The following is a 14,318-nucleotide window of genomic DNA, read 5'->3' as shown; positions in this document are numbered from 1 at the left end:
GTTTGAGAATATACATGTCATTTGGTGAGTATATAGGCCTATGTCTGCGTATATCACACACATAGCCTAGCCTATATTTACAAACTTTTATGTTATGTATGTGATTAATTGATTTGATAGGACTAGTATATATATATATACTATATATACTAGTATATATAGTATATATATATATATATGTATGTATAAAATCGATTAATCGTGATTTGAATATATACATGCACACACACACACTTTTATGTTAGATGCAATTAATCACGATTAATCGATTATATAGGCCTATATACATACATGTATATATTCAAACTTATGTCAGATGCGATTAATCACGATTAATCGATTATTATACATATATATATACACATATATTATATATAGGCATATCTATCTATCTATCTATCTATCTATCTATCTATCTATCTATCTATCTATCTATCTATCTATCTATCTATCTATCTATCTATCTATCTATCAATCATATATCTATCTATCTATCTATCTATCTATCTATCTATCTATCCATCTATCTATCTATCTATCTATCTATCTATCTATCTATCTATCTATCTATCTATCTATCTATCTATCTATCTATCTATCTATCTATCTATATATATATAATTTTCATAGATGAAATGAATGGCTAGACAGACTAATATACACAATACACGTTTTCTGTTTCTGGTTGCACTGGATTTTAGGATCCTGCAGCGCCTGGCACCAAACACAGACACACACACACACGTGGACACACGCATGCTCAAATAGCCGGTCTTACACCCCGCGAGAGCCTTCTTTCTTTCTTTCTTTTTTCTTTCTTCCCTTCCTTCCCGAGCGAGTGTTTGACTCCAGCCGCGCACAGAGAGATTCGCTGAAGTGTGTGTTTGCTCAGACCAGCGGTTCTGTTTGCGAGGTGGAGGCTGTTTCACGGCGATGGTGAGTGTTCAACTTTCTGCAGTGCTTTATATCTGATCGAGCCATGCATGGATGTCCTGCATGCTTCATGAAGCTACATTGTTGTAGTTGTGAAAAGCTCGAGTTATTAAAACCAGTGTGTAACAGCCCGGATCTGTTCAGAGCGTAAATGTAGTGGCATTTCTGCGTTAGACTGCACGAATTATTCCCTCTAGATTATAACACACTCGAACGAGTGTTTTGTGATTTGTAAATGAGTTTAGAGGGCGCAGAGAAGATAGATGAAAATGATTTACCTTGGCGTTTGATTCAGTGAGTCGATTCATTCCAACGAATCTTTCGCTATTTTACGTGCTCTGTGAATAGTCAAATGATTGACCCCAACACAATACACAGTTTAGACTCGACCGAATCATTTAAATGAACCGACTCAAAAGAACGATTCGTTAAAATTAGACCGCTCTTCTATTATCAAAAGAGAATCGTTTGTGTATGTGTCGCATTGAGTTACTTTGTAGTAGCAAAGAACAGACCTCGATTAAACTAACGATTAAACTCTCATTCACGGCCATTATCTTGATATTTAAATAACTTATGAAGTCTTTCACACCCTGAGGTAAGTTTATAAAGCTTTTGAAGCGGCAGCTTGAGGAAAGTAGATACATTCATAACTGAGGGAACAATTTGTGGAGAACAAATTTCAGACCGAACATAAAAATGAAGCATTTCATTAATTGTTAGGAAAAAAGTGTGCCTTAAACAGTCTTCATTGCCTTTACGTTTCTCCTTTTTCTTGACAGGCTTCAGCTCAAATTAGAAACTCATTAAATAAATAAGACATAATCTTTTTCTCATTATTGAAAATGGATGAAACCTGTTTAAATCTTATCAATCCACATAAAAGCTATTTGATATTAGCGGATTGAAATGCTAATGTGTGGATCGAGAGTCAAGCTTATGAAGATTAATGGTGATGAAGTTCGTTTCGATGCTGTTGGGTTACTTGAGCTGATAGTCATCACAACTCAATGAATAATCCATTTGTTTGAACCTGCAATACTAGATTAGAGGAGTTTGCGTTAGGGATTGAGATAAAGTCAGGTAAAGTGCTTAAAGAATAGGTACGGGTCATTATAGAAATGAGGCCAATTGAAATTAAGCACACTGCCACCTTGTTGGAAACATGGAATTTATTTAATATCAGTGTAGATGCATTTAAAGTGGAAAGATGCTTCTTTAGGTATTTCATAAAACTTTGTTATTAGCCTGATATTGAGTCAAGTTGGTTGTAAGCCAGAAATCTATTGCACAAATACTTGTTTTCTCTAGCAGCGATTTTGTGTTTTTGCAAACAAAACACAAACAAAACATGCAAACATCCGTTGTTGAATAGAAGTCTTAAATTCTGTCTAAATCCTAAATCCAAAATCCACATTGGGATAGGCTACCCTTTCTATTTCAGCTACCTTGTAGTGTCTTTATCCTCTTACTTTCAAATTATGATGAAAAGCCAAATCATTTAAAAATTTATTAGATTTTATATATGCTGTTTCGTCTACAAATTCTTCTTAAATCAGTGTGAATAAACAGCAGGTTCCCACTGTGACAACATGCCCCGCTACTGGATTCAACATGTGCTATGTTCAAAATATTTTTGTAATCAAGACTTTTTGGTGTCTGTACAGAAATTGACTTTCAAAGAACCTACTTTTTTTTTTAACCCACCCTGAGAAATATTAATTGGAAATAGAATTCATTGGAATAATTTCATCCTAGAAACGGCATCTGATCTTGGCAGTGTGAACATGGATTGTAAGACACAGCCGTGTCGTGTAAAACCACTCTTAGAAACTTTTGCAAAAGTCACATCATGAATAAATCAGTGGAGGGATTATTTTTGGATTTTGCATGCATTGTCATTAGCACAAAGTCATTTTTGTGATGCATCTTTAAAAGCACAAGGATCCTGCAGCATTTGAGCACAGATACAGAAACGTCTAACTTCAGATTCTAGAACTTCTTCTAACATCTAATGCACTGATATGCAACGTAACTGAAGAGTTTCTATTTCTGTGTTTTGTCTTCATCTGTCATGTGTAAAGAGGATATCAGCCACTAGATGTCACGTCCAGCTTTAGTCTGTCTGATGTCAGTCCAGTAATGGTTAAACACTCAGACGGTCAGTTTTTGAAGGCACCATTCAGAAGCTGAAGCTGTGTGTCTGGCGGAGCGACTGAATGTCCTTTTTATTGTTAAACCCTCGATTTAATTTCTACCAAAATGGAAAGAAGTGCGAGTAGGAGACCGGGGATGGTTGTAACACGGGTCAGTTGTAACAATTCAATCCGTCCAATCAGGAACTAGTTACAAATCACCTGATTTACTTCGCACATGCTCAGTTTAGTCCTTATTCCACATGTGATAAAGTAGAGCTAAAGATAAAGTTATTATTTTTGTTATGAGAATTTCTGCTTTGTAGTTAAACTCATCAAATTTAAATTGTTTATTGTTTGTCTGTGTAGATATTTTTCATGCAAGTTGTTAGTGCTAATGTTTTGCCTGTTAGCTGTAAGGTGAGCTAGTTCATGGCTACATGACTTGGGGTTAGTTGTAACAACAATGAAACGTTACAACCTAACCCCTAACACCTTATACACACACACACACACACACACACACACACACACACACACACACACACACACACACACACACACACACACACACACACACACACACACACACACACACACACACACACACACACACCCGTTGCTGAGTTGTTCTTGTGTGATGGAGTAGTTCTACACCGCGACTCAACATGGCGCATATTTGGATTTATTACTTTATTTGCACCTGTTTTGAAAGCCTTGTCACATGTCGTTACCAAAGCAGCACACGCAGATAGATTGGTTGTCTGGACACACACATCTTATTTGATCACTTGCAATTAATAGTGCGGACAGTCTGCCTGAAGAGATCTGATTGGAGAAAGTCATTCGGAATAAAGCCAAAATGTCAGTTCTGTCATCAGTGTCATGACAACTCTGAGTGTTTGGCACGACAATGGATTTGACAATGTTGGTATGATTAGTCTTAGCGGAATAGATCTGCTACGCTTCTGCTGCTATTGCTACTATTATTGCTATGTTTAGTTATTACTGCTGCTGTTATTGCTGCTGCTGTTATTATTGCTCCAATATTGCTACGTTTAGTTATTGCTGCTGCTATTATTGGTACTTTTAGTTATTGCTGCTGCTGTTATTGCTACTTTTAGTTATTGTTGCTCCTATTATTGCTACTTTTAGTTATTGCTGCTGCTGTTATTGTTACTTTTAGTTATTGTTGCTCCTATTATTGCTACTTTTAGTTATTGCTGCTGCTGTTATTGCTACTTTTAGTTATTGCTGCTGCTGTTATTGCTACTTTTAGTTATTGCTGCTGCTGTTATTGCTACTTTTAGTTATTGCTGCTGCTGTTATTGCTACTTTTAGTTATTGTTGCTCCTATTATTGCTACTTTTAGTTATTGCTGCTGCTGTTATTGTTACTTTTAGTTATTGTTGCTCCTATTATTGCTACTTTTAGTTATTGCTGCTGCTGTTATTGCTACTTTTAGTTATTGCTGCTGCTGTTATTGCTACTTTTAGTTATTGCTGCTGCTGTTATTGCTACTTTTAGTTATTGCTGCTGCTGTTATTGCTACTTTTAGTTATTGTTGCTCCTATTATTGCTACTTTTAGTTATTGCTGCTGCTGTTATTGCTACTTTTAGTTATTGCTGCTGCTGTTATTGCTACTTTTAGTTATTGCTGCTGCTGTTATTGCTACTTTTAGTTATTGCTGCTGCTGTTATTGCTACTTTTAGTTATTGCTGCTGCTGTTATTGTTACTTTTAGTTATTGCTGCTGCTGTTATTGCTACTTTTAGTTATTGTTGCTCCTATTATTGCTACTTTTAGTTATTGCTGCTGCTGTTATTGCTACTTTTAGTTATTGCTGCTGCTGTTATTGCTACTTTTAGTTATTGCTGCTGCTGTTATTGCTACTTTTAGTTGTTGCTGCTGCTGTTATTGCTACTTTTAGTTATTGCTGCTGCTGTTATTGCTACTTTTAGTTATTGTTGCTCCTATTATTGCTACGTTTAGTTATTGCTGCTGCTATTATTGCTACTTTTAGTTATTGTTGCTCCTATTATTGCTACTTTAGTTATTGCTGCTGTTATTATTGCTACGTTTAGTTATTGCTGCTGCTGTTATTGCTACGTTTAGTTATTGCTGCTCCTATTATTGCTACTTTTAGTTATTGTTGCTCCTATTATTGCTATGTTTAGTTATTGCTGCTCCTATTATTGCTACTTTTAGTTATTGCTGCTGCTGTTATTGCTACTTTTAGTTATTGTTGCTCCTATTATTGCTACTTTTAGTTATTGCTGCTCCTATTATTGCTACTTTTAGTTATTGCTGCTGCTGTTATTGTTACTTTTAGTTATTGTTGCTCCTATTATTGCTACTTTTAGTTATTGTTGCTCCTATTATTGCTACTTTTAGTTATTGCTGCTGCTGTTATTGCTACTTTTAGTTATTGTTGCTCCTATTATTGCTACTTTTAGTTATTGCTGCTGCTGTTATTGCTACTTTTAGTTATTGCTGCTGCTGTTATTGCTACTTTTAGTTATTGTTGCTCCTATTATTGCTACTTTAGTTATTGTTGCTCCTATTATTGCTACTTTTAGTTATTGCTGCTGCTGTTATTGTTACTTTTAGTTATTGCTGCTGCTGTTATTGCTACTTTTAGTTATTGTTGCTCCTATTATTGCTACTTTTAGTTATTGCTGCTCCTATTATTGCTACTTTTAGTTATTGCTGCTGCTGTTATTGCTACTTTTAGTTATTGCTGCTGCTGTTATTGCTACTTTTAGTTATTGTTGCTCCTATTATTGCTACTTTTAGTTATTGCTGCTGCTGTTATTGTTACTTTTAGTTATTGTTGCTCCTATTATTGCTACTTTTAGTTATTGCTGCTGCTGTTATTGCTACTTTTAGTTATTGCTGCTGCTGTTATTGCTACTTTTAGTTATTGTTGCTCCTATTATTGCTACTTTTAGTTATTGCTGCTGCTGTTATTGCTACTTTTAGTTATTGCTGCTGCTGTTATTGCTACTTTTAGTTATTGCTGCTGCTGTTATTGCTACTTTTAGTTATTGCTACTGCTGTTATTGCTACTTTTAGTTATTGCTGCTGCTGTTATTGCTACTTTTAGTTATTGCTGCTGCTGTTATTGCTACTTTTAGTTATTGCTGCTGCTGTTATTGCTACTTTTAGTTATTGCTGCTGCTGTTATTGCTACTTTTAGTTATTGCTGCTGCTGTTATTGCTACTTTTAGTTATTGCTACTGCTGTTATTGCTACTTTTAGTTATTGTTGCTCCTATTATTGCTACTTTTAGTTATTGCTGCTGCTGTTATTGCTGCTCCTATTATTGCTACTTTTAGTTATTGCTGCTCCTATTATTGCTACTTTTAGTTATTGCTGCTGCTGTTATTGCTACTTTTAGTTATTGTTGCTCCTGTTATTGCTACTTTTAGTTATTGTTGCTCCTATTATTGCTACTTTTAGTTATTGTTGCTCCTGTTATTGTTACTTTTAGTTATTGTTGCTCCTATTATTGCTACTTTTAGTTATTGTTGCTCCTGTTATTGCTACTTTTAGTTATTGCTGCTGCTTTTATTGTAACTTTTAGTTATTGCTGCTCCTATTATTGCTACTTTTAGTTATTGTTGCTCCTATTATTGCTACTTTTAGTTATTGTTGCTCCTGTTATTGCTACTTTTAGTTATTGCTGCTGCTTTTATTGTAACTTTTAGTTATTGCTGCTCCTATTATTGCTACTTTTAGTTATTGTTGCTCCTATTATTGCTACTTTTAGTTATTGTTGCTGCTGTTATTGCTACTTTTAGTTATTGCTGCTGCTGTTATTGTTACTTTTAGTTATTGCTGCTCCTATTTTTGCTACTTTTAGTTATTGCTGCTGCTATTGCTGCTGCTGTTATTGCAATGTTTGGTTATTGCTCCTGCTGTTGTTGTTGCTGCTGCTGCAGAGCAAGTACTGGACTTGCTACTGGCAATACACACACATGTTGCTGTGAGCAAGTAAGACATGCTGCTGCTGTATAATATAGCATACATGAATAATAAATAGATCTGCTAACCAGTAGCAGATCTATACAGGTGGAGCTGGGGAAGGAGGAGGGTTTCTGAAAACGCGCTGCAACTGCTGCAATACAGCAAATGCTGACCGAGTATTTAAATGTTGAGCAGCGAGGTCATTGGCTACTGATACAGCAGGAACCAATCAGCTGTGCCCTATTGAGAATGATGCGATTGCAAGCAGAGTTAAGGACTCCAGCGTCATCTAGAGTTTCATGACAGAACTTTGTACTTAACTTAACTTTGTACTGTATAGTTAAGTACAATAATCCTGTTTTATTCACTAACTGACTGTGCAGAAGGACAAATTGCTTTGTTTTTAGGACCATCAGGGTCTCTCATGTGTGTTTTCTGTTTCATTGATCATTGAGGGCGAATCCAGACAGGAAAATGTTCTTCCTAACGGAAACACACGCTAGCACAGGTGTCAAGCCCTCAGAGCGGAGCGAGTCCAGTTGGAAAAGGATGTTTAAAACACAAAAAGCATTGATCAGAGAGGCAGAGAGCAGGAAAAGGGCAGATTAACGTTTCTCTTTTCACAGCCGGTGAGGAAGTTTCACAGGAAGCTGAAATGTTGTTCACCGCTTGAGAACATCACTTGTCACTTGATCGAGGTCTTCGTCTGCTTTGCCTCATTTCTCTAATTAAATCCACAAGCGTAGCTGAAGTAACAGAACTAATATTCCTTCATGCACGATTGTTTAACACGATTAGCAGCACAAGGGCAGAATGTCACAGAGCCTCATGAGAGAGAGAGATGCATGATTTCCGCTGTTCGCTGAGGCTTTGCTCTCGCGTGCATCTCGTCATTTATTGCGTTGGCAGGTTCATCAAAGCCGTTAGAGGAAGAAACAGGTGTGGTCGCACAAATCCTGCAGAAATGATGCTATACTCGTCTTAGAAAACATTATAACTGACAGCTTTTTGTCTTATTTGGAGCTTGACAAGCTTCTGGTCACTAATGTATGACTTGGTTTTTTAGATTTAGAAGAACAAAAGTCATGTGTGTTTGAAACGACGTGATTTTTGAGGTTTCTTTAAGGGTAACTTTTCAGGGATTGAATGGAGAATGTCGTTTTCTCTGATTATGGAGGCATAATGTTTTTTTTTTGTCGTGACGCAACCCATGAGTGTTGGACTCGGATGAGCAGAAGTCCTCCAGTGAGAGTGTGTACATGTGGTTTGCGAACAGTGTAAATTTAGCTAAGATTGAGATAGTACTGCAATTTCCTGCCTCACCCTGTTGCCCCATTTTGTTTCTCTCTCTCTTTGTGTGTGTGTGTGTGTGTGTGTGTCAGATTTGCCCTTTGCTGTATCAGACACAAATGTCTTGGACTCCATCAGACGTTTTTTCTAAATAACCCCATGTGTAACCCCATGTGTAACCCTGTGCCTCTGAGGAACTGGACAGTCAGATCACTTTAGTTATGTTAGAGGTCCAGACACACATTCTTTCTGAGGTGAATGTGCGGTAACATGTATATAATTTTGAATTTAAGAATAGATAAATGTTGCTGAGAGTACTCGGTACCACTATTAATATATCTGAATTGAAAGTATTAATAAATGAGCCAAAATATTCTGAAATTTTGCAAGCACCAGTTCTGTATGGAACAAGTTGAGTTTACTTGGTTATTGTTAAAGACTAATTTATCCCACAAAGATAATTTATTTTTATATATATATTTTATATACGTTTTGTTTTATTTATATATATATTTATATATTTTTATACATTTATATATATTTATAAAATGTATATATTTATATTAAATATTTATATATTTTAATATATCATTTATTTTTCTATTTAAATAAAAATTTAATTTATTCATTTTATATAAATTTAAATGATATATATTCAAATATATTTATTATTATTATATAAATATATATTTTTTAATAGAATTTATATTACTTTAAAAGTAATTTAATTTATTTTATTTTAATATTGAAGTACATTAGCTTATACAGTAGAAGTCTCAGTCCTCGTGTGTGTGTGTGTGTGGTGTGTGGTGTGTGTGTCCTACAGTATCTTACCTCAGACCTGCGCTGAAATTTACCATGTTTACTCAGCTGTGTGTGTGTGTGTGTGTTGACATTCAGAGACAGGGCGTCTTAATTGCTTACGAATGAAGTAATTAGTGCGGTGTGCTAACTTACAAGAGCTGCGGTGAATTACACGATGTAAACACACATGCTGTTAGCTCGTCGTGTTGTTTGGTTTGTGCTGACTGTGTGTGTGTTTGTAGGGGCGGCAGTCACACGGTCACACTGTGGAGAGCTTTTAATTCATGTGGTAATGTGAGTGTGTGTGTGTGTGATGGGTAAGACCCACCCACATATCCTTCACACACGCAGATTTACCACGCCGCTCTTCCTGAGATTGTGTTTGTCTGACGCTCGCTGTCGCTCAGACTGAAGTCTCGCTGTCTTACTTTAGACTACTAATCGGAGGCTGACTGCCCTAAACACACACACACACACACACACACACACACACACATGCATGTATGCGCACCGCTGTAGAGAAACTCATGGCACGCCTCAGTTAGTCAGATACCTGTCCGTGGGATCTCTAGACGTCTCTGGATTTGATGGTGCTGCGACGTGTGTGTTCTCAGGTACGGCTGGACCGTGTGTGTGTGTGTCTCGGTTTGAATGTGTTTTATGTTAGTCGAGTCTTTGTTTTGTGTTCTCTGCTGGCTTTATTTGTCATTTTAGTGATGAATCCTGTTGCACACACTAGGCATCATCATGAACATGTTGGTTGAGTTTGTTGTTTATATATTCTTCGGCTCAAATGTCTCATGATCTCGTTTGAACATGAGTTTTCGTTTCATGTTCATTTTGTGTACAGACTCTGTAAGTGATGGCTTTTGTACTTGGGTGAAGTGCAAATAAGAACAAGATGGTTTAAAATGTGTTCTTACGTTATATACATGTAATATAACATGGTGATTTAATGACCCCAAAAGTGTCAAGTGGAAAAAATACACATGTACATCTTAATCTTGAACTATTTTCAAGCAGTTTTCAAGTTGCCATTATAACATTTTTAGTTGGCCTTGACCCGCTCATGAGGGTGTACAGGGGTCTTCTCTGTGATGTCATTTCCTGGTTTATGGTTTTCTTGACAATGACAACAAAAATGAGTTCCTGTCGGTTACACCACACTGATTTGCCAGATTATGTTTTTAAGTAATATTTAAGCTTCACTGCTACTCAATCTTTTATTTTAGTGATGCAAATATTTTGTTCAGTGTTGCCGTCTTCAAAGCTAAAAATTATTCCTAAAATGAGTAATTGCTTTGTTAATGGTGTTTTAGGGTCTGTACAATTTTATTTATTTTTATATAATATTCATAATAATTCACTATTAATTTTTTAGACTCAAAACACCACTTAAAAAGCAAATATTTCTTTAGGAATACGTTTTAAGCTTTTCATATATGAGTGTATGTACATTAGTAGAGTAGTGGTCTATGAGATGTCCTCAGATATTGAGATAAATGCATGTGTGTGTGTTTGTGTCTTTTTTAAAATGTATTTTTATTGAATAGATGGCGAGATGAAATCATGTGGCCGACCCGCTCTCACTGCTCGATGTTTTGGCTGAAAGGCATTGGCACGAGTGTAGAGTGAGTAATTATTGGGAAATTAAATGCTAAATGCTAAATGCAGTTTCAGTAATGGCTTTCTCAGTGCTGTGGTCTGATCGTGAGCGTGCCGTCGGTCATATGATGGGTTTTCCATGGGATTCAAGCAGGAATGAAGCCTGTCTGTCTGTGTTTACTACCATCCCACAATCCATCCTGAATGTCCAAATTGCTCTTTTCCATTCAGTTAATGCGGATTATAGCCATTAAGATGAGGTCTTATGATATCTAATAGTATATAAAATGCCAAAATCCATATATATATGATAAAATGTTATCCTATAATATCCTGTCGCCTTGAGTTTCCAGATTTAACATGCACATTAAGACGACAAACAACTCCTGTGTGTTGATATGTATGGCGAGGCTGTGTTTTCATTTTGGGCTGAGCTCTGTTCAGAATAACTGTAATTATGTGCTATTTCTGATCTGTAAATGCCCGTGTGTGTGTGTGTGTGAGAGAGAGCGATGATGCATAATTTTTCCTGGAGCATTCTGGGAAAACCATACAGCCTGTTTTGTCTCAGACAAACACCAACTCCAGTAAAGTGTGTTTTTGAGTTCGAACTCTCATTTACGACAGCACCATGGTGTTTATATACTATACTTTATTATGGTTCCTGTAGATATGCTTTTATTTTTTAGTATTATTTCAAGAGGCATTCTGCGTCACTGTAAATATGAATGTATATTTGTGGTTAAAGGGATAGTTCACTTTGAAATTAATTTTTGGTATGTTTTATCTTACCTCAAGGGCATCCAAGATGTAGGTGTCTTTGTTTCCGCAGAAGTTTCAATGTTGATATTTTTAGGTCAAGCCGTTCTTGTCTGTCAGTCATATAATGCAGGTCTATGGTCACCACCTCAAAGAGCATGACCAGAGAAGTCCAAATTAAACATGATTTAATGACTCGTAAATGTAAGTACTCATTGATGGCCTAAGACACGAAACGAGCGGTTTGTGTGAGAAAACGAACAGTATTTATATCGTTTTTACCTCTTGTAAACACAGCCACGTCCAAGTGATCTGAGGGCGCCGGCGCTTCGGTCTGTGCAAGCGCCGGAAGTGGTCTTGGATGCCCTTGAGGTAAGCTAAAACATACCAAAAATTAATTTCAAAGCTAACTATCCCTTTAACCCTCTGGGGACCAGAAACGCGCCCGCGCGTTTTGCCGTTTTTTTTTCACATAGCAGAAAAATAGACTTAAAATACTCTGTTGATTTTGATCGTACATATAAGTGTTATACATCAATCGATCTTGTTAATTGTCTATTATTTTTCTGTATACTCACAATAAAAACAAAGTTTTGTGCTTTTTGTCAAATAAAGAAAAATAAACATGATGCGAGTTTTGCCTTCTCTCTGTCAGTGCAGTCCATTCTGAAACACGTCCGAAAAATTAACTCTAACTCTGCAAATACTTGTCATACAGGCACGAGAGATTTTTCTTTATGAAGCTTGAATTCTCTTCTTTTCAATGATGTAATTTATATAAAAAACAAATATTCTCAGTTTATGTAATCTGTACGAAAAGAGAGTGCTGTCAGATTTTTTTTCCCCAGCTCATTACACTTCATTACGCGTTAATCTGACACGCCCACGGAGGACGCGCGCTATTCAAACGCAAATGTTGAGGCAAGCCATGACAATGCCCACATCAGCCGTTCCACCGCGGCGGTAAAATGTGTGGTGTATTTGCTGCCTTTTACCGCCAAGAGGCGCTACAATCATAGACTCTGAAAAGTGTTTGTTTATTCTCTCTAATGCGTAATCTGCTGCCGCACCGCACTGATTCAGAGCGATTGAAAGCTGGTAGCAGATGAATTCAACAAGTGAAACGTATAGTTAAAATAATTCATAATCACAATACTGAAATTAGGCTACTGAAATGAAATTGAATAAATAATGAAAAAGTAAAACATTGCAATAAAAACATTTACAGACGTACAGACGATAGCTCAGTGGTTAACGCAACAACACGAGCTTCGAGGAGCTTCAATCGACTCGAGATCGAATCTCAATGTAGCATACATGTTGTTAACTGATGTTGGCCAACAGCGTTTATATTTAACCTTCTTGATGCTTAAATAGCTAACTGTTTATAACTGTTTACTTATTTAAAGTCAAGAGTTTTGTTTAATTATTATTACAACATAAATTTGCTACATTCCTGTAGAACCGCAGCCGCTGCACAAACGACAAAAACTGATGAAGGAAGATTGTCAGCCGATTGCATCAGAAAATGAAAATGAAGAAGCTCGTCTTTAGTCTGCTAAATTATTGTGTAATGTAAAAGAACACTAAAATTACTTAAGTTTGAAACCAAGTTCGAACATTTCAAGGTTTAAATAAAGTGTCGGGACAGTTTTTTTAATTTAAAACAGGGTTGCATCGGGTTTAGAGTTTATTTCTTTTGCGATGCAAAATAAGAAACACTAGGCTAATCTTATTCTTGCGACATTTTAAATTTGTATTGCCAAAGAAATGACAGCTATATTAAACAATTAAAACAGTAGGCCTACAAAACGAAAATTGTCCAAAGCAACATAATTAAATTAAAACATGCGTTTTTCTTTGCCTCTCTCGCGCTGAATCTCTTTTTAACAAGTTTATTTAGTCTCCCTCGCTCTCCATATGAAAGAGGAACATTAACACCTATGCCTATTGTCCTGCGCGCTCGATACAGCACTGAACTGTCCCTCCAACCCCCCACAGGCTATCGGAGTCTGAGGCTGACTTAACACAAAGAGAAGTCGCAATTCACACTTAAATCGCTATTCTAGACAGTGTTGATAATGAAGGAATTAAATGATTTAGTTACATGTAGCCTAGTGATATTTCTATCATAAAAGTTTATTACTAAATATTTCATTATTTCAGTAATTGATGAAATAAAACTGGTTTGGGCCAGCTTTTTCCAAGCAAAACTAAATATAATCTGAAAAAAACGCATGTTAATTTGTTTTCATGAACAAAATGTTCAACTCAATATTAAAGTCTACATGGATCTTTGGATCCTTTCAACCAGGCATGCAATTTGTGAATTAAGTTTTTTATTTTTTATTTTTTTATTCAAATAAATATCGAACCACGGTGCTTTGTGGTAATGCTGCTAAATTAAATAACATGTATTGAATAATTATGAACTTAAATGAAACAATATCGCAACATTTCGACAAATACATTATTTGATCTGTTTTTACATTTTAATTCAGGGCGATTTAGCCTGCTACATTTAATTAGAGCGAGATTTTCACCCTTGTCATTTTCTCATTGGGAAGCGCTTACAGGCTACATGTTTGAGTACATCCTCTGTACCTCTCGTTTTCATATGGATTACATAATCAGATAACATTTATTAGCCAGAATATTTAGACATTTAAAGGCTTTAGACAGAGCCGATTTCTTATAGTGACTGAGCTGAAGTGGCTTCGGTTCATTTTTGTGACGCGCAGTTCCCGGAGACAGAGACGACAGATAAACTGTTTTTGTCGTTAGCAAAAGTTCGAATAAAACCCGACTTTAGAAAAATGCATA

General features: G+C 36.1%; 1 protein-coding gene across 1 annotated transcript in view; it reads left to right on the top strand.

Annotated features, from left to right (window-relative positions):
* The first annotated feature begins 758 nt into the window (after nucleotides 1-758).
* Nucleotides 759-14,318, top strand: part of pald1a (phosphatase domain containing paladin 1a) — an 87,038-nt gene continuing 73,478 nt past the window's right edge. Inside the window, exon 1 of the mRNA XM_056243873.1 lies at nucleotides 759-936. The gene's annotated coding sequence lies outside the window, so the exon portion shown is untranslated. The remainder of the gene's footprint in view (nucleotides 937-14,318) is intronic.

The sequence above is a fragment of the Rhinichthys klamathensis genome, unplaced genomic scaffold (assembly GCF_029890125.1).
Source record: "Rhinichthys klamathensis goyatoka isolate OS25496 unplaced genomic scaffold, OSU_Roscu_1.1 h1tg000859l_1, whole genome shotgun sequence".
Lineage (NCBI taxonomy): Eukaryota > Metazoa > Chordata > Actinopteri > Cypriniformes > Leuciscidae > Rhinichthys > Rhinichthys klamathensis.
Note: the sequence above shows the minus strand (reverse complement) of the source record. Positions and strands in the feature narration are given on the sequence as shown.